The sequence below is a fragment of the Zingiber officinale genome, chromosome 5B (assembly GCF_018446385.1).
Source record: "Zingiber officinale cultivar Zhangliang chromosome 5B, Zo_v1.1, whole genome shotgun sequence".
Classification (NCBI taxonomy): domain Eukaryota; kingdom Viridiplantae; phylum Streptophyta; class Magnoliopsida; order Zingiberales; family Zingiberaceae; genus Zingiber; species Zingiber officinale.
Genome location: NC_055995.1, coordinates 137,637,461 through 137,665,424, shown reverse-complemented (window position 1 = coordinate 137,665,424; position 27,964 = coordinate 137,637,461). Strand labels below are relative to the sequence as shown.

The 27,964-nt window shown below is 36.0% G+C and overlaps 1 long non-coding RNA gene and 4 pseudogenes across 2 annotated transcripts; 4 read left to right on the top strand and 1 right to left on the bottom strand.

Moving 5' to 3' along the window:
* The first annotated feature begins 877 nt into the window (after positions 1-877).
* Positions 878-2,363, top strand: LOC121986281. 2 transcript variants are annotated; one of them, XR_006113371.1, is made up of 3 exons: positions 878-1,092; positions 1,187-1,568; positions 2,204-2,363. It is a non-coding gene; the product is annotated as an uncharacterized LOC121986281 (long non-coding RNA). The 2 variants fall into 2 exon arrangements; XR_006113370.1 differs by having other exon boundaries at positions 1,187-1,728.
* A 402-nt stretch (positions 2,364-2,765) lies between these two features.
* Positions 2,766-5,358, top strand: LOC121987116 (annotated as a pseudogene).
* Positions 5,359-8,854: 3,496 nt separating this feature from the next.
* Positions 8,855-10,162, top strand: LOC121986279 (annotated as a pseudogene).
* An 8,850-nt stretch (positions 10,163-19,012) lies between these two features.
* LOC121987115 lies at positions 19,013-21,315 on the bottom strand (annotated as a pseudogene).
* Positions 21,316-23,938: 2,623 nt separating this feature from the next.
* Positions 23,939-26,159, top strand: LOC121986280 (annotated as a pseudogene).
* The last annotated feature ends 1,805 nt before the right edge of the window (positions 26,160-27,964 follow it).

Genomic DNA, 27,964 nt, shown 5'->3' with positions numbered 1-27,964 from the left:
AAAATTAACAGACGGCTACTATAATGACATGTAGCAACTCATAGCTAGCTATTACATATTATAATAATTATTTACTAGTTGCTACAATATAAATATTAAAATTTAGTTGACGATTATTTTGAGTGGTTTATGTTAAATATGGTATTCATTTGACGTTAATTGAAAAGGGCACCAATATGATGATTTGTTAAATGATGGTGTACTTTTAATTTTTATTATTGTTTATAAATAAAATTATCTTTTCCCATCATATTCGGATTCGGATTCCATATCCGAATCCAATCTCTCGAGGAGCGAGGTGCCGTTGCGTTCCATCAACTTCCGACGACGATGCCTCGTCATGTGCAATGGTGTAGTCAAGGTTAGGATTTACCTGACTTAACCCAGTGTAGCATAATAGCCAAATAACTTTTAGGCTTATATATTGAGATCGAATTCAACATCCCAATAAATTTTAGGCTTCCATCCCAATGAAATCTAGTAGTCCAATAATTTTTAGATTTCCATGTCAATGAAATCTAGTAACCTAATAAATTTTAGATTTATATATTCAATTTAAATCTAACTTTCTAGTAATTTTTAAATCTAACTTCTTAATAATTTTTAAATTTATATATTGAGTCCAAATTTAAAAAAGATATTTTTTTTATTTGTGTATCGAGAAAAGCAAATGAAAGTACAGTCATAAAATAATAGAAAAATGATATGTAAAAAGAAAAAAACTCAATGAAAATCTCAAGGATAGACACATAAAAATGATGGGCCTACAAAAAGTAAAATGATGGGCCATGACTTTATGTGTCTATTCTTGAAATTTTCATTGAATTTTTTTTCCTTGTGCATATTATTGTTCATAATAGCTCGGGCAGTTGAAGATCCAAACTATGCCATTGGTCACGTGGCACCAGCTGCGGCGAATGAGCTACTGCCACCGACGCGCTCTGCCTCTCCGCAGTCGATGATCGTCCACGCCCTCGCCTGAGCTGGCGCCGCCGGAATCGCCGCTTTCCGCCATCGCTCCTGCTCTCATCCCGTGTCGAGGGCTTTGATCTTTCTTATTCGGTGTTTTGAGAGAAAGTGTGGCCGAGTTAGGTATGAATGATTTAATTGCGGTATTTCTTTCTGCGAGGGGAGGGTTGTCTTGGCAGTGTTGTGCTCATGATTGGGGTTTCTTTTTGTTCCACAGGCGGGGGAGGTGCCAGATTTGCTTGTCCGGCAGCCTAGAATGGATTTAGCTTGTGGCGTTCGGATGTCGTCGACGGCGCACGATTGTGGCATCGGTTTGGGTTATTGGAAGTTCGCTTACAGAGGTCGGAGTCGCTATTTAGTTCGCGACTCTGTGGTTCATTTTGCGATTGATTCGCCGGGGAGGAAACGTTGCGAGCTTCGTTGCGTTCGAGGGGGAGCGTATGGGAGAGATTTCGCGGACTCGCAAAAGAGGAGAGTTTCTGGAAGCGATCTCTTTAACCATAGGAAACTTTTGAAGCGGCCCATGCTATTGAATAATCACTCCAACGATTCCATCGCATATATTGGTGTTAGCTGAGAGGATACTGATTTGATTGGAGGTGAATTAGTAGATGAACACGAGTCTCCTATGGAGGAATCAGAAGTAGAGCATGTTTATGATTCTAAGTCGATTAGTCCGCTGGTAGAGGAAAAGGACGCCTGTCAGCTGGATGAGCTGAGGGAGTTGCTTCATGTCAGCTCCTCCATGTTAGACATATAGTAAATCTTAATCTTTAGCACCAGCTGTGGCCTAGGAAGCACATGAGCTAGGAAGTTATCTATTCAACTAGGTTCACATGTGATTGTATAGTAAATCAACAATTTCACATATAGTTGCTATCATCTCTTTGTTAATATGTTGCATTATGTAGAAGAACTTGCAATAGTTATGTTTCCATTCTTGGCCTTGAAAGTATGATGGAATTGTTTGGTTTGTATGATGCGGTTTTACAAACACATCATTTCATTGAATAACTGAAACTTGAACATTATGCTATTATTCTTATGAAAGCATTTAGTTAATTAGTGTTTTTTCTTAAACTGATGGAATTTTCTTCTTGATTACTTTTTTCTCCTGTAGGATGTGATATGACTTGTAATACTAGTGCATACTTTGTAATACTAGTTCATTCTACTTTCTTATGAGCAAATAATTTGTCAGAGTTTAGTGACTTTCTTCTCATTACTGTACCAGGGCTTTCTTTATAAGTAGTCGAGCAGAAAGGACCTCACAACTGCTTCAGCAGCCAGATATAATCACCATCGAGGAAGTTGCCTCATCTTCCAAGTCTATGATGCAGGCAATAAGGAAGATCCCTAAAACATTAAAGAAGCTTATTCAACTCTTATCTCAGCAAGAGGCATGCCATTTTTAACTACAGATATAATCTATTTAAATTTGATTTAATTTTTTGGAGTTCATTGAAATGCACTAACCATTCACAAATAAATATTTTGTGTAAATATTTAATCTTAACTTGTGTTTTCAGATAAACGAAGAAGAAGCCTCCCTCTTTGACATGCTGTGGTTATTGCTAGCTAGTGTTATCTTTGTACTAGCATTCCAGAAAATACCTGGAGGTAAGCCCAGCACTGTCTTGTTGGTGCAATGCTTGAAGTTTGTGCTGAGTCTGTGAGGACCTTCTACATGATTTTCTGACAAATCTATTAATGGTGGTTGTCTCAGATAAAACAATGTCTTTTGCTTAGTGCCTTGTATCAAATTGGTCTTTCATAACTAAGTTGATTGAAACACTTTCTTTGTATTCCTTCATGCTCATAATGTTCATGGGACAAAGGCCATTGCTGAATTTGGAGTTGTTTTCTTGCTGTTCAATATTGGACTCGAGGTAGTGTCTCAATTCTATTTTTCATCAATTGCTAACATGCTAATGGCTGATCTCGTGTCATACTTGTTTGAGGATATGCCTTATTTTTTATTTTTGTTGCAGCTTTCTGTTGAAAGACTAAGCTCAATGAAGAAATACGTCTTTGGGTTAGGTTCCTCTCAGGTGTGTTATTTGAGCTGTTGAAATGTAATGGATTGTTGCAAAGAAGTCTGTTACCACATGCGATTTTTCTTGGCATTTTGAAGGTTCTTGTCACTGCTGCAGTTGTTGGATTGGTAGTTTATTTTTTTCGCTGGGCAACCAGGTCCAGCAGCAATTGTTATTGGCAATGGTCTCACTCTTTCATCTACAGCAGTTGTGTTGCCTCCCCTCATTATTTTACTTTTCTGTTTATGCATTTTATGATTTTAATGCCATTATTTTGCCTCAGTTCAGTATCTTCTGTATTGATACTTTTTTATTGTATTTTTTTGTATGATTCAACTAAAATTTTAAGTTACATATTTCTAGGTGCTGCAAGAAAGAGGGGAGAGCACATCGCGCCATGGGCGTGCTACTTTCTCTATGTGCTCTTCCAGGTATACCTCTCCTCTCTAAGCTAAACTTCTGCATTCGGCTTGAAGAATATGACTACCCTGGTCATAATACCACTGAGGTGACATATCATGCTCTTGGGTTATGTTATACTGAATACATTTGTCCTGCTGTTGAAGTGCTAAATTCACATAGTAGATTCTCAATTCTTAAGGAAATTTGTTTATGCTGTTTGTAATTGTCTACATGTTGTGCTCCTGTTTATATTCTTTTTTTGAATCTGTAAATCCATGGTTTATTCACTTACATGTGGCAAAAAAGGCGATTCTCTCACCCCGCTCCATCCCTATGCCAACACGGAGGAGATAAATCATGGGTGTCTACTAACCATTAATGCAAGTGACCAAGGCATGGGGGAAGGTATGTTTGGATGCGCTGAGTTTTGACCCAAGACCTCATGTGGCAACACCCCATGCCGTAACCACCACACCGCCTTGAGAGGACATGGTTTATTCACTTGCAGGACCTAGCAGTGGTGGTTCTTTTGATTCTGATACCTCTCATTTCGCCAAACTCATCAAAAGGAGGGGTAGTCTTCTATGACATATTTTCACATATCTCACTAGTTGTTGCTGATTATGTATTCTTAAATCTTAGTTGCTGAATTTACCTTTCAGGTGCACAGCCAACATTTTAAGCTATAGGATAAATAGGGAGTTTTGCGAGCATATTTGAATCTTTAACCATTTCTGTTAAGAATATACATTTATAAAACAGTCCCTTTCTAACAACTCAAACTTTCATATTGTCTGCTGATAAAACTTCAACATCTTTTGTCATCTTGTTACAATTTTCTTTTTGAACTCTTGATTTCTTGCTTTACTAAGGCAAACATTTTTTTCTGATATTGAAACTACTTTTGATGTTCAATTTTAAATGCTCAGAATACAACTACTTTTTGCACTTTGAGATGTTAATTTCTTTATGCCATATTATCAGTGATCAGGTGGCTGTTGGTCGGGCACTTGACCTTCCTGTGTATTTTGGCGATGCAGGAAGCAAAGAGGTTATGAGCTTCTCCATGTATATTTGAACTTACCTACATAATAATCGTTGACATCTTTAATATGAAACTTATAGGTTCTTCATAAAGTAGGGGCAGACAGAGCACATGTGCTGCTGCGGTAGCTTTAGATAGTCCTGGTGCAAATTATAGGACAGTTTGGGCATTGAGCAAATACTTTCCAAATGTTAAAACATTTGTTCGAGCTCATGATGTTGATCATGGTATTAACTTAGAGAAGGCAGGTGCAAGTGCGGTATTAGTGATCTAATACTTAATACACCATTCCTTTTGAAGCCGTGGTAAGATAGCAAAATATGTTCAGCATTATTATTATGATTATTATCTATTATATTTAATTATTTCGTGGAAGAAGATCCTTCTGCCTTACCATGTGTTATGTTATGAATTTTAAGGTTGTACCAGAGACTTTGGAACCAAGTCTCCAGTTAGCAGCTGCTGTTCTTGCACAGGTGAATCAATGCATTATGATCGAATTCTAACCTTGAATTTAGGTTCAATAAAAAACTTGCTGTCTTCCGTATTAACAGTGAACTTAAGGTTCCAATTTATGATTCCAACGAGAATGAGGTTAGTGAAGGAGCACAGATCACACTACAGCAACAATTTTGACAAGTGTATAGATGAATATAGTTACTTTTTCGTCGGCAAATTGCCCAATCGTAGAGCATAAGGAAAGGCGAGATGCCAGAAAACCACAAACTTTTGCTTCATTCATAGGGCTTCGACATGAGCATTTGGCTTCCTGTTTGTAAGTCTGTTGTTATGTTCATTCATCGCATAGGGCTTTCTCACTTGTAATTTCTTTGTTTCTTTCAAGGTTGTTAGTATCCAGACTCAGATTCCGTTATTTGAAAGATACTTGGAATTGAATTAACAAGAGCCCCACAGATCAATGTTAGAGAGCTCAGGCTCAGCATTATAAACAATAACGACGATCTTCACATCTGCATGGTTTTGTACTTGGCCAAGAGCCAAGTTAGAGAGCTCTTCATCAAAGACGTACATAACATGGGACCCTGTTCCCTCCTCCAATTCCATTCACTTTTATAGTAAAAAAATAATTATATTCATCTCAGATAATTTTACAATTCGTTCTTAAGTTGTATAAGAAAAAAATAAATTATAGGATCAACTTATAATTAACCATTAAATTGACACCTCCAATCCCATTTGCAAAAATACGATAGATGAGAAATAATGGTAAATGATCTTATTTATGGTACACGAGTACTTGTTTGGGTTGGTGATCATCGACTTGCATTAACTTATGGTGGGTTTGACAGAGATGAAATATATCATAAATAAATACGGTTGACTTGTTTAGCCAAACCATGACTCATTAAGTTGTCATCCAATTTGATATGACTAGCTTGGTTAGCATGTTGAACCCTATAAGTTTGGGCTTGTTTAACCCAACTAGATCTTTAAAAATATCATCTTTTATATGTTATTTTTTATTAGTTTTAATAAATTATTATTAAACCTATTCTTTTTATAAATTCAATGAGTTAAATATTGAATAAATAAAAAAAAACTAACAAGTAAACAGTTAAAGATAGAATAATTTTATATTGAAAATTTTAAAGTAATTGAGTTAAAAAAAATAGTTTTAATAGAAAACAGAAATAATTTTATATAAAAAATTGTAGGATAAATGTGTCTATATATTTATATTGAATTATATTATAAAAATATTATAAATAATATTATTTAAAATATTTTTGATTTTTTAACAATGTGCAGGAGCGACTTTGAGAATTATATATATATATATAGAGAGAGTTTTGATCTCCTGCGCAACGCGCACAGTGCGCAACTGTGCGTGTCGCGCAGGAGATCAATTAATAGTTTTTTTTTAATTTTTTAATATTTTAAATTAAAAAAATTAATATTTCCTTATATAAAATTTTAATACATTAATATATCCCCTCATCATGTTACAATACTCAATAAATACTTATATTAATTTTATTTTATTTTTTTTTAAACTAAACACTATAACTTAATTGGGAAGCCTGAATCCTAGAGGTAAAATCTAAAAAAAATAGCTTTGATACTATAACCCAAAGCCGAAACCCTAGAGGTAAAATCTAAAAAAAAAAAATAGCTTTGATACTATAACACAAAGCCTAAACCCTAAATAGCTTTGATGATACTATAACCCAAAGTCTGAACCCTAGAGATAAAATCTAAAAAAAAAATATAACTTTGATACATAACCCAAAGCCTGAACCCTAAAAATAAAATCTTAAAAAAAATTAATTATTTTTTAATTCAAAATTAAAAAAATAACAAAACACAGACATTTTAATTAAAAAAACAATATTTTTTTATATAGGTAGCTAATACGTTACGATATCCCCTTAACATATTACAATACTCCGTAAATACTTAAATTTATTTCATTTTTAATTTTTTTTAACTAAATACTATAATTCAAATGGCAACCCCTAGAGGTAAAATCTTAAAAAAAAAATTAACTAAAAAATTATATTCCATTTAGGATGCCTGAACTCTACTAATAAAATCGTAAAAAATATATTTTATTTATTTATATATATATATATATATATATATATATATATATATATATGAGCTATATATATATATATACATATATATATATATATATATATATATATATATATATATGAGCTATATTATATAATTTAATGTACGAAGGACATCCACACACATTGAAACTCTTAAAGAGCTTATTCGTTGTCATATCTACACTCAAAGGCATAGTTATATAAGGTTCAGGGGGTATGATCGTATCTCCTGAAATTCATTGAAAATATTAATACGGTGAAAAAAAATAAAAAATATATATAGTCATGAATTTTAAAACTTTCTCATCTTTTTAGTAAAAAATTCCAATTAAAACCCTTTCAACCTAATCCATTTTCCTCTTTTCCCAAGTCAACTTTTTTCTTTATCCGTTTTTCTTCTTCCTCCTCTAATCCTAAACTTTTATTTTCCTCTTGTCATTTTTTTTCTTCGTATAATTTTTTTCATATTCTTTTTTCTAACTCTAATTTTATCCACAAAATCTTTCACGACATGTTGCTACCGTTATAACCCAAGTCGCTATCGCCGGACACCGATTGCTATCATCATCACTATCATTTGTTGTATGGTCGTTGTGTTCACTTGGCTAATGTCGTCACTTCACCGATGCTCCATAAAAAAACATCTTCTAATTGAAGTGAAATTTACTTAATTGATTCCTTTTGCTTAGCCAACACCGTTGTTTGCCGTCAGCATCACCGTCATCGTTCGCCGACTCTGTTACTTTACCCCTCCGGAGTGAAAATCCTAGCTACTCCACTACCTACACTATGTTAAAAATAAAAAAATCCTATATACCTCTCCACTAAAAAAAACATCTCAATAACTCTCTCATACCTTTGCACGGACCCCACTTTTTTTTCACAAAAAATTATTTTTACTATTTTATTATTCTTAACAAACTAAACTTAAGATGAACATCAATTAATTGACATCATATTGTATCCTAAAATTTTAATATACTAAATTTCTAATATACTATAAATCTCATAGTATTAATAAAAAAAAAAATACCAATTACGATGAACATCAATTTTTTAATCCTTCTTCCTCTATTTTGGGATTTTTAGATATTAATCAATAAATAAAAAAATTGACTAATTTATTTCATTGACAAAATTAAAATAGCTAATATTATATTTCTAATAGTATAGACAATCCTCTTGATCAAATTAATAAAATATTCTTACGGAAGGATAAAGTCAAAAAAAAAAAAAGAAAAAAAAAAGACACGTGTCAACCGGATATATTTATAGCAAAACTTGACACAGCATGTGGATGAATCCATAGCCAAATTATTTTTAATTTTAAATTATAAAATTTTAAAAATTAAATATTTTAAAATATATTTATTTAATATGATATAATTTTAAGATGATTGAGCAGATTGTGAGATCTATAAATAATGAGTGTTAATGTTAAAAGGTATATGAATGAAAAAAGGATATTGTTATAATAAATATGTGACAATGGATTTTATATTTTTTTTAAATGGGATGATGGATATTATAATATTATAACATTGTGGATGCTGACTCAGCGCCAATCTTTCTGTCTTATCCAGAATAAGAGAATCTCATATTCCTATATATGGCCCACTGACTATTCCTTTCTAGGATCTCTCTCAAATTCATAGCTAGGCTTACTAAATCTGTACATCCACGGTTCGTGAGCATTCCCATCCAATTTATTTCCATAAATTATTATATCAACAAAATTAATTATCCTTCTAATCCATCCATAAACTCTATAAATAATAAAATAATCACCCGATTCCAAATCCTCAACTCCATAAATCCATTCCCTGTCCTTTTCCTTTGAAGGAAACAGAGATGTTGGCCGTCTTCCGCAAGACCTTCGCCCGCCGTACGACGGAGCTCGTCTCTCCGGATCCCGGCCTCCAGCAGCGCTGCGCCAAGAGCCGCGAAAAGATCCTCCGCCACTTCCAAGCCGCCCACCCCGCCGTCTCCTTCTGCACCACCTTCGCCGGCGGCGCCTCCCTCGCCTCCATCGGTCCCCACGCTCCCCGCCCCTCTTTCCTCCACCGAAGGTTCCCGAAACGAGAGATTTTGGCATCGTACGTAAATCATCTGAAATAAACGGAAATTAAAGTTCTATTTTGGTGTATCTCTGCAGATTGTTCTGTAGCTACGACAATGTTTACTGCGTGTTCGTGGGGAGCATACACAACCTGACCTCGCTGGTGCGCCAGTACGGCCTCTCCAGTAAGCCCGCTGACGAGGCGCTTCTCGTGATCGAGCTCTACCGCACGCTGCGCGACCGCGGATCCTACCAGGCCGACAAGGCCCTCAAGGACATCGCCGGAAGCTTCGCCTTCGTCGTCTACGACAACACCACCGGCGCCGTCTTCGCCGCCCTGGTAAACAAACTGATGTTAGCTAGAAATTAAACGGGCGTACGTGTGTTTTCTTAATTTGGGCGTTACTTCTGGTGGCAGAGCTCCGACTGCGGGGTGCCTTTGTACTGGGGCGTGGCGGGGGACGGGTTGCTGGTGATCGGCGACGAGGTGGAGATTGTGAAGGGCGGCTGCGGCGAGTCTAACGCTCCGTTCCCCGCCGGTGACAATTTCACGAGCTCCCTATTTATACTCGAAATGGAAAAGGAAACCGAACGATGAAACTGATCCGGCGAGTGAATTGTGGCTTTTTCAGGCTGCATGTTCCACAGCGTGGGAGGCCTGAGGAGATTCGAGCATCCGATGGACAAGATGAGGCCGATGAACAGCGGGTCGACAGCGAGGGCACCATCTGCGGCGCCACCTTCAAGGTTGATGTCTCCAACAAGGTCAAAGCCATGCCGCGGGTCGGGAGCGCCGCCAACTGGGCCTCCACGTGGAGACCGGATGGTTCCTACAGGTACATTAATGGGGATCCCACTAATATGGTTAAAGGGATCATGCTCTGGAACAAAAAAACACGGTCTAGATAATCTCCTCTGCTCCACGTGGAACACTTAAATCTGCCCGCCGTGTTGCTTGATATTATTGTGTTGCTTATGATTTCCTTTTGCTTTTGCACTTTTAATTTAATGCTTTTCCTTAAAATTGAAATGTAAAGCTTGACTTTTATCAATAAGATAGACCTTTGGTTAACGCGTGGGCTTCAATTGGACGGACGGTCAATTATAATTGAGTCTGTTCGATACTTTAGAGGCTTCATAATAACACACGGGAGAATTTTTTTTTCCATTTCAAACTTATTTGATTTATAATTTTTTAAAGCTAATTAAATATAAATAAATTCATATAGTGCTCAGTTTCATAATTTAAAATTTTTTTATATAAACATTATTAAGCATTTACTTTTACTTTCAGTTAGTATTTTAAATATATTTTTTATAACAATAAAAAATTACATTACATAAATAAGATATTTTTTTAGAAAAAATAAAATGCATCATTTGAATGGATATCCCTTTTTCAAGTAACATCAAATGGATGTCCATTTAAAATAAATTACCCAAAATATCTTTGAATTTTAAAATTTAGGTTATAACAATTAGTAAATACTGCTACAATATATAGCATTTGGTTGATAATTATGATAATATGTAGCAGCTGATTGATAGTTGCTATAGCGTGTAATAAATGATTGTTAACTACTATAATAGTATTATTATCTTATGTTGATTTTTCTTAATTGAGAGTGATAATTTAATTAAAATAATATTTCAATGAACAAAATAAATTAAGAGGACTCCATGATAGTTATCGTATTTCAAACAAATATTATTTGATCACGATCGATTATATATAGAAGATAACAAGTAACTGCTATAACGTATAATAATTGATTGTTAACTGATAAGCTGGTTAAAATAATATTTAATTAAATAAAACCAACTAAGAGAACTTCATGATATCTACTACATTTCAAATAAATATTATCATATTACGATCAACTGTATAAAAGATAGTAAATAGTTATTATAATATGTAACAGTTGGTTGCTAACTTATATAATAATGTCATTATCTTATGTTGATTTTACTTATTGAATAATGATAACCTATTAAAAAAACATTTCAATCAACAAACAAAGTAAGAGGATTTCTCATCGGTAGGTTTTGCTTCATTAACCTGATTGGCGGACAAATCTCATCGGTAGGTTTTCTCGAAAGTAAATTGATCAATTAGTCTCTTCTAATTTAATTTACTTATATAGTGCAATGTGTAACTTTTTTCAATTCCACATTTCAGCATTTATTACAGACTAACTAATAGCTTGATTTGATTCCATAGTACAATGAATGTGTAACTTCTCCCATTAATTCCATATTTAAGCATTATAAACAGATAACAACCATCTTTGTACTTTGCCAAGAGCCAAGCTCTTCATCAAAGACGTACATAACCGCATTAGATGGGACCTTGTTCCCTCCTCTAATTCCATTCACTTTTATAGTAAAAAAAATAATTATATTCTATCTCAGATAATTTTTATAATTCGTTTTAAGTTACATGAAAGAAAATAAATTATATAATTAACTTATAATTGATCGTCAAATTTACAACTCCCGTCCCATTTGTAAAAATATGATAGATGAGAAATAATGACAAATGATCATACTTATGATATAGGAGTACTTGTTTGAGTTGGTGATCATCGACTTGCATTAACTTATGATGGATTTGACAGAGATGAAATATATCATGAATAAATACGGTTGACTTGTTTAGCCAAACAATGACTTATTAAATTGTCATCCAATTTGATATGACTAGCTTGGCTAGCATGTTGAACCCTATAAGTTTGGGCTTGTTTAACCCAACTAGCTCTTTAAAAATATCATCTTTTATATGTTATTTTTTATTATTTTTAATAAATTATTATTAAACCTATTCTTTTTATACATTCAATGAGTTAAATATTGAATAAATAAAAAAAAATAAAACTAACAAGTAAACAGTTAAAGATAGAATAATTTTATATTGGAAATTTTAAAGTAATTGAGTTTAAAAAAGTAGTTTTAATAGAAAAGAGAAATAATTTTATATAAAAAATTGTAGGATAAATGTGTCTATATATTTATATTGAATTATATTATAAAAATATTATAAATAATATTATTTAAAATATTTTTGATTTTTTAACAATGTGCAAGAGCGACTTTGAGAATTATATATATATATATAGAGAGAGAGTGTGTGTTTTGATCTCCTGCACGACGTGTACAGTGTGCGACTGTGCGTGTCGCGCAGGAGATCAATTAATAGTTTTTTTAAATTTTTTAATTTTTTAATATTTTAATATTTTAAATTAAAAAAATTAATTAAAAAATTTAACATTTCCTTGTATAAATTTTTAATACATTAATATATCACCTCACCATATTACAATACTCAATAAATACTTAAATTAATTTTATTTTAAACCAAACACTATAACTTAATTGGGAAGCCTGAACCTAGAGGTAAAATCTAAAAAAAAATGGCTTTGATACTATAACTCAAAGTCTGAACCCTAGAGGTAAAAACTAAAAAAAAAATAGTTTTAATACTATAACCCAAAGCCTGAACTCTAGAGGTAAAATCTAAAAAAAAAATAGCTTTGATACTATAACACAAAGCTTGAACCCTAAATAGCTTTGATATTATAACCCAAAGCCTAAACCCTAGAGGTAAAATATAAAAATATATATATATAACTTTGATACTATAACCCAAAACCTGAACTCTAAAAATAAAATCTTAAAAAAAATTAATTATTTTTTTAATTCAAAATTAAAAAAAATAACAAAAACAGACATTTTAATTAAAAAAACAATATATTTTTTTTTTATATAAATAGCTAATAGTTACGATATCCCCTTAACCTATTACAATACTCCGTAAATACTTAAATTTATTTCATTTTTACTTTTTTTTTAACTAAATACTATAATCCAATTGGAAAATCTAAATCCTAAATGTAAAATCTTAAAAAAAAAATTAACTAAAAAATTATATTCCAATTAGGATGCCTGAACCCTACCAATAAAATCATAAAAAATATATTTTATTTATTTTTTTAATCAAAATTAATATATTTTATTTATTTTTTTAATCAAAATAAAAAAATCATGATATACTTGTGCGCGTCGCGCAGTATATCAAAATCATATATATATATATATATATATATATATATATATATATATATATATATATATATATATATATAGCGCTGATATCCTGCGCGACGGCACAGTGCGCGACTGTGAGAGTCGCGCAGGATTTCAGCGCTTTTTTTTTCTTTTAATTTTTTTTTATTTTTTTTTATTTTTTGAATTAAAAAAATAATTAAAATATTTTTTAAAAATTTAATTTTTAGGGTTCAGGCTTTGGGTTATAGTATCGAAACTATTTTTTTTTATTTTACCTCTAAGGTTCAGGCTTTGGGTTATAGTATCGAAACTATTTTTTTTTTATTTTACCTCTTAGGTTCAGGCTTTGGGTTATAGTATCAAAGCTATTTAGGGTTCAGGCTTTGGGTAATAGTATCAAAGCAATTTTTTTTTAGATTTTACCTCTAGGGTTCAGACTTTGGGTTATAGTATGAAAGCAATTTTGTTTTTTAGATTTTACCTCTGGGGTTCAGATTTCCCAATTAGATTATAGTGTTTGGTTTTAAAAAAAAAATAAAATAAAATTAATTTAAGTATTTATTGAGTATTGTAATATGTTAAGGGGATATATTAATGTATTAGAAATTTATATAAGGAAATGTTAATTTTTTTAATTGATTTTTGTTAGTTTAAAATATTAAAAAATAAAAAAAAATTAAAAATAAAGCTTGATCTCCTGCGCAACGCGCACAGTCGCGTACTGTACGCGTCGCGCAGGAGATCAAGATTATATATATATATATATATGAGTAATGATGCATGCAGCGACTTCTCTCAGCGAATTCGCAGCGCGACTTAGGTGGCAGCTGATGTGGCCAAGTCCAACTCAGAGTAAAAATCGCAGACTTGGCTCTACTCCTCCTCCTCCTCCGTTTTTTCGCAACCTCTCCTCCGTGCCCTAACGAGTCCTCCTCCTCCTCCGTTTTTCTCCTCCATCAGCGATCGTGCCCTAACTCTACTCTTCCTCCTTCTCCTCCGTTTTTTCTCCTCCTCCTCCTCCGTTTTTTCTCCTCCTCCTCAGTTTTTTCTTCTCCATTAGCGATCATGCCCTAACTCTACTCTTCCTCCCGTGCCCTAACTCTACTCCTCAACATCCTCCTCCTCCTGTGCTTTAACGCGACCCCTCCTCCCGTGCCCTAACTCTACTCCTCAACATCCTCCTCCTCCTGTGCTTTAACTCGACCCCTCCTCCCGTGCCCTAACTCTACTCCACAACATCCTCCTCCTCCTGTGCTTTAACGGGACCCCTCCTCCCGTGCCCTAACTCTACTCCTCAACATCCTCCTCCTCCTGTGCTTTAACGCGACCCCTCCTCCCGTGCCCTAACTCAGTTTTGTGGTGGTGTGTGAAATCAGGCGTTCGAGAAGAATTGTGCTGGAGACCTGGTGCTGGATTAAAGTAGCTCATGAATTTATCTATTATCTTCGTTTATTGGGTGTATACTTAAGCATCTTGATAGTTTCCTTTATGTATACTACTGATAGGTTATATATCGAACATAACCAGTAGCTAATCTTGTGATTTGTTTTCTTTCACAGGGTGCCAACTATTAGAGGCAAGGAGCTTGACCTTCATTGTCTTTTTGTTGAGGTAACATCCGGAGGAGGAGACAACATTAGGTAAAGCGATATTGAAATTTTTGCTCAAGAATTTAAAACTTTATACTGCGTTCTGGTTAACTTATTATTGTTTGCTTGACACTGACAAGCACCATATCATTTCTGTGATGTTCTCTGGAAACTCATAAGAATAGTTGGTAAATTGCCTGAAGGATATATAGAATTGAAATCCTTGTTTAATATATTATGATTAAATTAGACATTAAAAGGGTATATTGAGAGTGAATGATCACTTTCTAGTGTTTGACTAGAATGTATCCACAAGTGCAGGTAAGTAGAGCTGTCAAACGGGTCAACCCGTAGCGGGGCGGGTCAACCCGTGGCGGGTCAACCATTTGGCGGGACGGGGCGGGCCGACCCGTCAACATGGCGGGTTGAGAAATTTCCAACCCAACTCAATCCAAGGCGGGTTGCGGGTTTGGCGGGCCAACCCGCGGGCCCATTAATTTATTTTTTAAAAAATAAAAAATACTTCATATCTTCAACGCTTTACTTCGGAAAAATTTCATCAATTAAATGTATCCACAAATATATATTTTAAATATAAATGGACACAAACAAATATTTATGTTGGATGAAAAGTATTATTTTTATCTCAAAATTATAATAAAGAAAGATAATAAAATAACATAAACCTTAGTTTACATGTATTTCTCAACCCGTGGGCCAACCCAACCCGTTGCGGGCCGACCCGCGCGGGTCGCGGGCCTAGGCGAGTCGGCCCACGGCGGGCTTGGGTTAATAAAGTTCCAACTCAACCCACTTAAATTGTTTGGCGGGGCGGGCCAACCCGACGGGCCCAACCCAAATTGACGGCTCTACAGGTAAGGCTTGTCCTGCAAATAGAAATGTTGTTTCCATGATTAAATATTTTTTAACATGTAAGTACTCTAGAATTTCATGTCAAGGACCATGAGCTCAGTTTTGATTTAAACTGTATTATCCTTAATAAGGATGTTATCCCAACTTGCCATTCAACCAATGGGAATAATATAGAATGAGAGGTTGAAAAACTTTGCAGTTTGTTGCTTGTGAACAATTGCAGTAATAAAATACCTCCAACTAGATATTTAAGTTGGGTCTTAGTTTTCGATATGATAGTTCTGTTGGCTTCATGAGCCTTTTTTTGCTCTTAGTTTTCGACATGATAGTTCTGTTGGCTTCATGAGCCTATTTAAAATTGATGTTAATGAAAATATTTCTTCTCTTTATTGAGAGTTTTTTTTTGTTAAATTTATTTATTTTTAATCTAAGGGAAGGAAATTTGATTATTAGGTTGTTATTCCATGGCATCCTCAAGTTATAGCAGCATCGACAATACAAGATTTGAACCTGTACCATGTAGGGACTGCGGACGAAGAACATTTGTGTGCATTTCTAGATCAACCAAGAATCCTGGAAGATACTATTACAAATGTGGCCAACATAGATGGCAAAAGTGGGTGACGGCTGATACTAGTTCATCAGGCAAAATTGAGTTAGAGCACAATGCTTCTCATGGACATAATTCAGGAATAATAAATGTACCGAAATTTATTTGTATATTAGTGATGGTGAACTTGATTCTCTTAGCCGTAATCCTGATTGAGTTGTTAGTTCATCTAGCAAGTTAGTATTAAGTAGTGTTGGTGTTGTAATGTAACTAGCTTAATATTGGCAATTCTAGACATGTTTGTTAGTTTATATCGTTAACTACTTTTGAATCTTGAATCATGTTGGTGTTGTAATTGTGTTAGGATAATTAGTGTTGAGTACTGTTGGATGATGAGAAGCATTTTGTTATAGAGTATATATATTATTTTGTTAATTAATTCATCTTGTTAATTAGTATGTTTAACGGCAGATTTAATTGTTGTTGCGTTAACGTTGCGACAGCAGATGTTGGTGTGTTACTCATGTAGCTATAGAAATGATCAGTTGAAACTGCTTATGGTCCAAAACCGGGCCCTGAATACCCGTGGACAAGATCCCACAAGTTTGTCCTTGAAAATCCCCTGGAACCTTTCTCTTCATTATTTTTTTTCTTTTTGCAAAAGCTACAGAAAGGTCCAAAATGATTGTGTTGTGAATGCAAAACCATCAAGAAGTCTGGATTGTTGCTATCAAAGGAATGTGTGGATTCAAAATTATACGCTGAAACCAAGCTACTTATGAACTCATCCCTTAGCGAGTGAGACAAGTAGACTACGAGAGGGTGGTACAAGAGTATTACGTGGTTAAGAGTTGATGAAGTCTGAGATACGCAAGTAGGTTGTGCCTGAACTGCACAAATAATGGCAGAGTAGAAGATGAGTTCCGAGTTGATGGCATCCCTAAAGTAATCGTCAGTGATATCACAAGCCAAATCCATCTCTTTAGTTCCACCATGTAGTTATTGACAATTTTTTAATGATAATATAACTGGTATCTTGAGAATAAGCAAATCTTTCTATTTTAACAAGGGATCCAAAACAAATTCATTAGTTGATATCAAAAAGTCAAGAGAGTTTCTTTAATCTTTCTACCATTTGAATTTCGAACAATGAATGCACAATGTTTCTAGAAACAATGATTTAAGCCATTAAGTCAAATAGTTTAAGAACCATCATGCAGAATAGAAAGGTCTTATCATCAAAGATTAACTAACATTGATCATAAGCGCAAGAAGCTAACCAGTACTTTTTCCCATTTAAACCATGAACGTAATGAACTAAGGCAACAGTAGAATTTCAACGAAATAATCATGCAAAAGCATTGCCTTAACAGAAGTTGCTTGATGAGAATCCTACAATTGCCAATAAATATTAATTTTATCGTTATCCACTTCCATCTGATACTCCAGGATCACTATCTTGCACGCCGTTTGAGGTTGCATCTGTATCCATTGAGCTTGAGGCCTCAGGATGACTAAATATCCAATCTGTAGCTTTCTCTATGTTCCCTCCCTATGGGAATGGGCAAAGTTAGAGCTTGTAAAACAACTATATAAGGAAGCATAACAGTAAATTTGGAAATTGTAAATCACAGTCAATTAAGAACAGAATCAGAAAAGAGTATCAACTCTAAAAAGATTTCAAGTTTAAAATCTTACAGATGCCTTTAATGTCTTTCTAGCAACCTCTTCATGGAAGCCAAATGAAATTAAAGTTTCAACACTTGTCTCATCAAGAGATTGAAGTTCCATTACATGAGAGTTATGTGAAATAGTCTTATCTATATCTGCATTGAAATGTTGAAAATCATACCAATTGAATTATCTTTCCAAATATCTTGTAGATCCTCTATAGATCAAAAGATGAACTTCAATACATATGCTTAGACAAGATGATTGCTTAAAAAAAAAGTTCAAAGAATAGACATAAACCTGGATCATCCATGTGAGAAAGTAACCATGTCATTGCTTCCTCAACTCCAGCATTAGCAGTGTTTATGGCAACCTTTTGACAATGGAGGTAATTGAAGCCCATAGCAGCAAGTTTGGAAACTATGTCCTCGCTAGCAACTAGTTGGGTGGATTCAACTTCCCCAGTGGGACCTGCAAAACAGAATGCATCAAACAAGAAAGTACAGGAAAAAACTATAAGAAACACTGCACATTTAGCAGCCACTTTGTTTACTGAATTTGTAGCAAACAGACTATGATTATAAACCTGTTTCTGGAAGTAATTCTTCTCCCGGCTGCTACTATTCCAAAATATTCTACTATTCCAAAACATCTACATAAATATGCTACTATTCCAAAACATCTACATAACATGCTAATATTCGAAAACATCTACATAACTCTCTTCTAGAACAACTCGATGAAAGAATATTTTCTCCATGAATTGACATGACACAAATTTTGTAAACATCCACAAGCATCATAAGATCAAATAAATTGGAGAAGACATTATCCAACACAATGCTGGTGATAGGGGGATCTTCTGCTCCAAAAAGAAGTCTGTTATACCAGAAACAAAACTAAGGATAAGTGAATGACATATGACAATAATAACTATGCAGCAAAAAATGATACCTTGTAATAGCACCTAATATTGATCGCCTCCAAAGTCCAATACAAAAAATGTGTTTATTATAAGTGACCACAGTTTTGAGAACATCTTTCTGATATATAAGTCAAAGAAGCCAATAGTCAGTTATTTTAAGAATTGTTTTTATAATTAGGATCCAAAACACTTGAAACATAAATACATTTTTGTACAGATAAGCTAAAGGATAGTATGCTCATTCACCTACTAGTCCTTGCCTGCACTTTTCCATGAGTCTTCCACCATCGACTTCCCAATCTTTATTGCTGCAAGATAGATTAGAAAAAATATTTAAACTGTTAGCTTTCACATGAATCTACTTGAACAAAACAATAATACTGGACAATTATTTTAGATATATATTATATGTATCACTTACCTTCTTTTCGGGCCTTTGCAACTGATTTCTTCACAATTTGTTCAATCTTAGATTGTTTCCTCTTTGTGGGTGGGCGACCTCGAGATCTTACTTTTAATTGAGAGTATATTGCTTTTGAACCAGATGTAGATACTCCTTTCAGTTGTTCAACCCTTGAATGCTCAAGACCATTAACAATTAGTTTTTCCTTCGTGTCTTTCAAGATTTCCACCAACATAGAACAATTGTCATCATTTTTTGCACCAAGTTGTTGAATCTCTTGTATCAATGGAGTGAGAATATTATATCGATGTCTTTCTCTATCACAAACAAAATCATCATAGATGTTACTGATACTTTGATACCCACGCTTAATATCTTTGCGCCATCGGTCCATAATATAATTTATAGGAACCTCAGTCACCTTCATTCTTATCAACACTTTGATCACATGCCTACATAAAATTCCCCGAAACTCAAATAGACAGCACATACATTTCACTTTGCAATCTAACTCTGTATAATGTACCCTAAAGGAAACTTCCCTTATGGGTTCTCCATTTTTTCCCAAAATAGTTTCTACTACTTCAAATATTAAAGTTGTCCCTTCTTCCTTCAATAATGAGGCATCGCAAAACATCAATCCTCTTATTTCATCTTGGAACAACTTAAATAAGTTGTTAGTGTATGCATTTTGAAATTGTCTTTCAATAGGATGACCAAGAATAAGTGGCATGGTAGAATTAAAAGAAACAAAATCCAAATGTTTTTCATTCTCAATCTTCTTCTTCAAAGCATTATCATATTGCTCAACAAATTGCTTCAAAGATGTTTTAGAATGGATGTAGTCATCAAAAAATGCATTCATACTTTCACTTCTTTGAGATGTGGACATACCTGCCCAAAATTTATCTTTAACGTATACAGGTATCCATCTATGTCGTTCTTCATGCAAAGATTTCAACCAATCATTGTTTTCCAAATTAAACCCCTCAATCATTTTCAACCAATTATCATCACACTCAGCAACTGTAAGTGAGTTATAAACAATGTTCTTCAATTGTTTCTTTATCATTTTGTATTGAGCATGACCACCAAATTTTGCTGGAATTTTTTTCATGATATGCCAAAGACACAGACGATGATGCGAATTCGGAAATACCTCTTCAATTGCAATTGTCATGGCACGACATTGGTCTGTGATTATAGCCTTTGGAGCATGTCCGAGCATACATGTCAACCAAGATTTGAACAACCATATGAAAGTTGCTGAGTCTTCGCTTGATAATAATCCACATCCCAGCAAAATAGATTGACCATGATGATTCACCCCAACAAATGGAGCAAATGGCATGTCATAACTATTAGTCAAATAGGTTGTATCAAAAGTCACAACATCAGAAAAGTACTCATACGTAGCTCTACATCTTGCATCTGCCCAAAAAATATTTCTTATTCGAAATTCCCCATCTAAATCAAGCACATAAAAAAAGTTTGAGTTCCTACTTTGCATGCGACAAAAATAATTACTCAAAACTTCAGCATCTTCATCCCCTAACCTCAACCTTCTAGCTTCTGAAATACAATTCCTACACTTTCTCTCATCAAATGTCAAATTCTCATAGCCTCAAGCCTCAACTACAAATGATTGAAAACTTTTGCTTAAAGTTATTCCAGCTTGATCATTTAGCTCTAATTTTCTTTTTATAGCTGAATCCAATACTTTATTACATCTAAAATATCGTGACTTTCCAGGGCTCAAGATATGATTATGTTCAAGACATTGACTAGTTATTACAAAGTTTCCATCATTTCGAATAGCAACATTAATCTTAGCTTTGCAATTCGTCTTAGTAGAAGGTCGAGGGTATAAGATATTTTTTGCTTGAGATACTTTTCCACCATTTTTGGCACATCCAATAGAGAAATATTTTTGCTTTCCATCATCTCCATTTCTACCACCTAATTTGCAAATACCGAAACCAACATTCTGAGCATAAGAATTATAAAAAGTACGAACTTCTTCTTCACATGAAAATGTCATTCCAATCTCAGGAATCTTGACTTCATTTACACTAGATGGAGATGGGTCTTGGTCCGTAGGGTCATTGCTATCCTTTATCTCAATTAAATCAATTTTTTCTGCTTCCATGACACTTTCTTCACCTACATTTATTTTTTAAAAAAATTATAGGACCAAAATTAAATAGAAAACAGAGACATAATAAAAAAACATGAAACAAAGTCCCTCTAAGACAAAACAAAGTTAAAAAAAGTATACAGACCTAAATGACCATATCATTCTTCACCCGATTCATATAATTTGCAAATAATAGACTAATTGCATGCATACAACTAATTTACAAACAACAATAAGTCAAGGGCTTTCACACAAACATTCTACATTAGATAAACTAAGCAATGAAAAAGTTATAAGGCGAAGAAAGAAATACTTGTCGGAAAGTAATAATAGCAACATGCCTTGATTGATTAGAATCAGAAACATAATTCAACAAAAAATAAATCCACATATGAGCATGAACATTGAGGTTGTTTCATTTCCTATCTACATGAGGATCGCTAAAGTGCAGAGATGAAAAGAAAAAAGTGGGTTACCGAAATTGCGACCGTCAAATGTAGTGCCAAGTCTGTCCGTACTCGATATCGACCTCCTCCCTGGTGTACTCTCTGCACAATCCTTCTCGAACGCCTGATTTCACACACCACCACAAAACTGAGTTAGGGCACGGGAGGAGGGGTCGCGTTAAAGCACAGGAGGAGGAGGATGTTGAGGAGTAGAGTTAGGGCACGGGAGGAAGAGTAGAGTTAGGGCATGATCGCTAATGGAGAAGAAAAAACTGAGGAGGAGGAGAAAAAACGGAGGAGGAGGAGGAGAAAAAACTAAGGAGGAGGAGAAAAAACGGAGGAGAAGGAGGAAGAGTAAAGTTAGGGCATGATCGCTGATGGAGGAGAAAAAACGGAGGAGGAGGAGGAGGAGGACTCGTTAAGGCACGGAGGAGGAGGAGTAGAGCCAAGTCTGCGATTTTAACTCTGAGTTGGACTTTTATATATATATATATATATATATATATATATATATGAGCTATATTATATAATTTAATGTACCATGGACATCCATACACATTGAAACTCTTAAAGAGCTTATTCGTTATCATATTTACACTCAAAGGCGTAGTTATATAAGGTTCAGGGGGTATGATTGTACCTCATGAAATTCAAGGAAAATATTAATACGGTGAAAAAAAATAAAAAATATATATAGTCATGAATTTTAAAATTTTCTCATCTTTTTAGTAAAAAATTCCAATTAAAACCCTTTCAACCTAATCCATTTTCCTCTTTTCCCAAGTCAATTTTTTTCTTTATCCGTTTTTCTTCTTCCTCCTCTAATCCTGAACTTTTATTTTCCTCTTGTCATTTTTTTCTTCGTATAATTTCTTTCATATTCTTTTTTCTAACTCTAATTTTACCCACAAAATCTTTCACGACATGTTACTACCGTTATAACCCAAGTCGCTATCGCCAGACACCGATTGCTATCATCGTCACTATCATTTGTTGTATGGTCGTTGTGTTTACTTGGCTAATGTCGTCACTTTACCGATGCTCCATAAAAAAAAATACTTTTTAATTGAAGTGAAATTTACTTAATTGATTCCTTTCGCTTAGCAGACACCGTTGTTTGCTGTCAGCATCACCGTCATCGTTCGCCGACTCTGTTACTTTACCCCTCCTGAGTGAAAATCCTAGCTACTCCACTAGCTACACTATGTCAAAAATAAAAAATCCAATATACCTCTCCACTATAAAAAAATTAAAAAAAAAAACTCTCAAAAACTCTGTCATACCTTTGCACGGACCCCACATTTTTCACAAAAAATTATTATTTACTATTTTATTATTCTTAAAAAACTAAACGTAAGATGAACATCAATTAATTGACATCATATTGTATCCTAAAATTTTAATATACTAAATTTCTAATATACTATAAATCTCATACAGTTTGTATAAAAAATTTCAATATACCAAAAAAAAATACCAATTACGATGAACATCAATTTTTTAATCCTTCTTCCTCTATTTTGGAATTTTTAGATATTAATTAATATATAAAAAAATTAACTAATTTATTTCACTTGACAAAATTAAAATAGTTAATATTATATTTCTAATAGTAAGACAATCTCTGGATCAAATTAATAAAATATCCTTACGGAAGGATAAAGTAAAAAAAAAAAAAGACACATGTCAACCAGACGTATTCACAGCGAAACATGACACAGCATGTGGATGAATCCATAGTGAAATTATTTTTAATTTTAAATTATAAAATTAAAAATATTTTAAATATTTTAAATATTATAAAATTTGAAAGAATGATGTTGTTATAATAAATATATGACAATGGATTTTATAATTTGTGATGAGATGATGAATATTATAATATTATAGCATTGTGAATGCTGACTCAGCGCCAATCTTTCTGTCTAATCCAGAACATATTTTCATATATGGCCCCACCGACGATTCCTTTCCGAGTAATCAGATCTCTCTCAAATCCATAGCTAAACTTACTAAATCTAATTAATCTATAACACATGGCAGTGCATCCGTCCATGATTCGTGAGCATTCTCATCCAATTTATTTCCATAAATTATTATATCATCAAAATTAATTATCCTTCTAATCCATGCATAAACTCTATAAATAATAAATTAATCACCCGATTCCCAATCCGCAATTCCATAAATCCATTCCCGGTCCTTTTCCTTTGAAGGAAACAGAGATGTTAGCCGTCTTCCGCAAGACCTTCGCCCGCCGTCCGACGGAGCTCGTCTCTCCGGATCCCTGCCTCCAGCAGCGCTGCGCCAAGAGCCGCGAAAAGATCCTCCGCCACTTCCAAGCCGCCCACCCTGCCGTCTCCTTCTGCACCACCTTCGCCGGCGGCGCCTCCCTCGCCTCCATCGGTCCCCACGCTCCCCGCCCCTCTTTCCTCCACCGAAGGTTCCCGAAACGAGAGATTTTGAAATCGTACGTAAATCATCTGAAATAAAGGGAAATTAAAGTTCTATTTTGGTGTATCTCTGCAGATTGTTCTGTAGCTACGACAATGTTTACTGCGTGTTCGTGGGGAGCATTCACAACCTGACCTCGCTGATGCGCCAGTACGGCCTCTCCTGTAAGCCTGCTGACGAGGCGCTTCTCGTGATCGAGCTCTACCGCACGCTGCGCGACCGCGGGTCCTACCTGGCCGACAAGGCCCTCAAGGACATCGCCGGAAGCTTCGCCTTCGTCGTCTACGACAACACCACCGGCGCCGTCTTCGCCGCCCTGGTAAGCAAACTGATTTTAGCTAGAAATTAAACGGGCGTACGTGTGTTTTCTTAATTTGGGCGTTACTTCTGGTGGCAGAGCTCCGACTGCGGGGTGCCTTTGTATTGGGGCGTGGCGGCGGACGGATTGCTGGTGATCGGCGACGAGGTGGAGATTGTGAAGGGCGGCTGCGGCGAGTCTAATGCTCCGTTCCCCGCCGGTGACAATTTCACGAGCTCCCTATTTATACTCGAAATGGAAAAGGAAACCGAACGATGAAACTGATCCGGAGAGTGAATTGTGGTTTTTTCAGGCTGCATGTTCCACAGCGTGGGAGGCCTGAGGAGATTCGAGCATCCGATGGACAAGATGAGGCCGATGAACAGCGGGTCGACAGCGAGGGCACCATCTGCGGCGCCAGCTTCAACGTTGATGTCTCCAACAAGGTCAAAGCCATGCCACGGGTCGGGAGCGCCGCCAACTGGGCCTCCACGTGGAGACCGGATGGTTCCTACAGGTACATTAATGGGGATCCCACTAATATGGTTAAAGGGTTCATGCTCTGGAACAAAAAAACGGTCTAGATAATCTCCTCTGCTCCACGTGGATCACTTAAATCTGCCCGCCGTGTTGCTTGATATTATTGTTACTTATGATTGCCTTTTTACTTATGATTGCCTTTTTCTTTTTGCACTTTTAATTTATCCTTAAAATTGAAATGTAAAGCTTGACTTTTATCAATAAGATTGACCTTTGGTTAACGCGTGGGCTTCAATTGGACGGACTATAACTGGGCCTGTTCGATACTTTAGAGGCCCATTAGAAAGTAGGAAACAAGAAGAGGGGCGGATCGCTCCGGGTAGAACCCTAAAAATTCAATCGCACTTGATTGCTTCTTGGGTGCTCGATTGCTCGATTTGTCATGTTGTGTTGTAGCTGGATGATTGGGTCTTGTGCCGCATCTACAAGAAGAGCAACATCGGCGGCATCGGTGATAGGCCCTCTTCTGAGGACGGTGGTGCGGGCACCGCGTCGGGCGGGCAGATGCAAGAGCTCCGACCGACACCAACCAACTACGACGCCCTGATGGCGAACAACGAGACCTTCTTCGAGTGGCTTCTCGCCGCCGAGGTTGGCCTGCCCGCCAACCCGATTGCCCACCTCGCCGTCACACCGTGAACCAAGCTCAACCTCACCTTCCCCTTGCGGCACCCCTATTTCTCCCCGCACTGGAACACCACCTCCCCCGTCCCCGCTGCCACCAGTGACGGCAGCAACGACGACAACAACAACAACGCCAGCAGCAGCTGCAGCAATGACGATTCCGAGCGCAAAAATCGGATGTTTCTCGACTAGATTCACCACGGCACGGCGTACCAAAACCAGATCATTCATGGCACTTCCATCTTCCACCAGCATCCCTACTAGCTCCCCAAAGTAAACTGGAGCTCCTAATCATCAACCACAATCATCCTCGACCAATTCCAGGCATCTCAAAATAGTGCACATAATCAAAGTCCAATGATTCCGGTCGATGAACAGAGTGATCACCAGTGCCAAAGAATTGAACAGAGCAACAAAAAAAAAGTTGCATTTTTCAATAACCCTACTGGTACTGTAATTTCAGAAAATCACAATATATATGATGTGGATATGGTTTTTAGGGGTAGAAAAGTAATTAAAAGGATAAGGAGGGCATTTTCGTCATGACACTATTTAGAGATTAAGAGAGGGGAAAGGAAAAGGAAAGGGAAAGGGGGAGGCTCTCCTTCGTGGCCTTAGTCCGCCGCCACCACGAGTAGGGAGAACTTTCTTCTTCCTCATGACGCCGGACGGACTTGACGCCGCCCTCCTCATGCAGCACACCTTCCGACGCTATCTCTGCCCCCTTCCTCTTCTCTCTATCTCGAATTCACCCAGTTGCAGGACAACGTCGCCGTTGCAGGGACCTCATGCGCGCCACTTCCCCTACTACTGGCATCACCTTAGGTCTTCTCGGCGCGAACGCCGACGACCTGCCTGTCCTGCCACATCGCTTGTCGCAAACCAACCGCAGCTCCCCCCTCCCCACTGCCCTCCTCTTCCTCTCTCCCCGCTGCCGCGCGTAGCTGTCGGAGCCGTTGCTGGCACTACAGTCCATCGTTGCAGCCACTTTTCCCCCTTTTTTGCACACCTCATCTATTCCTTCTCAGTCGCTGCAGCCGTTATCGCCGATTAGGCACGCCACCGACCATCCCTGCATTTTCTAGCGATGTCACCCGCTCCACAACCCACGACGAGCAGTTCTTAGTCGTCGGCGGTGCTACCGGCACCTCAGATCCGTCAGTTCGATTCTCCGATGCTCGACCCGCAGTGTCGTATGCCTCCGATGTTGATCGGGCCCCCGAGCCCTCGATGTTATCATATTCTAACCGGACTTGTGTGATGTTTTATGTCCCGACCTTCGTATCATTTTGTATCCCGCCCTGTGTATCGGTGTCTTATCCCGACCTGCGCGCTAAGGTCATAACTCAGCCTGCGTGCCGAGGTCGCATCTGGATTCATGTCGTTGTTGGTTGGTCCTAGGAAGATCGTACTGATTTCACTGTACAAAAATTTTGTACAAGTGTCGAACCTTTCCTAAACAACCTATTGTGTTCTTTAGAAATTAAATTATGAATCGCAAACGGAATTTAACATTATTGATTCCAAATTTAACTTATCTGTTCTTAATGGTTTAGATTTGGATCACAAACGATACTTAACATTATTGATCCAAATCCACCTATGTTATAAATTCAATTAAATATTAATTTCCAAAATTGGTTTTAGGACTGCATGGCGAGGCACTAGTCCTTCTTGGGTATGAGATCATCCACCACCGTCTAGACAAAACTTTTTAAGAAAATCTAATATTTAATTTCCTTATATAACTCTAGGTTTAACCAAAAAGAACAATCGAATCATAAATTCGAAAAAAAAAAACACAAACTCGAATCTCAAATTCGAAACTCTAGAATCATATGCCTCTTGTGTTTGGAATTCATACAAAGAAAAACTAGCATGATGTGGAAAATAATTACTAGTTATACTTTTCTTTGTATGCAACGACCTCTTGATCTTCTGCCGTATTCCTCGCCTCCTCTTGGACGTCGTGTGGGCGACGAACCTCCAAGATGAACACCACCCAAAAGCTCCTCCTCCTCTAAATTTCGGCCATAACCACCACCAAGGAACAAAAGAGAGAAAAGGGAAAAGAAAGGGGAGAGGGTCGACCACAAGAGAGAGCACAACCAAGAGAATAAGAATTGATCCCTCATGAAGCCTCTTCTCCCCTTCTTTTATAATACTTGCCCAAGGCAAATAAGGAAAGATTTTTACAAAAAATTAAAATCTTCCTCTTATTTTCCTTTCCTCCTTTTTAATTCTTTTTTCTCCTCTTAATTGATTGAATGATCGGCCCCTTGCTTCGGCACCAAGCAAG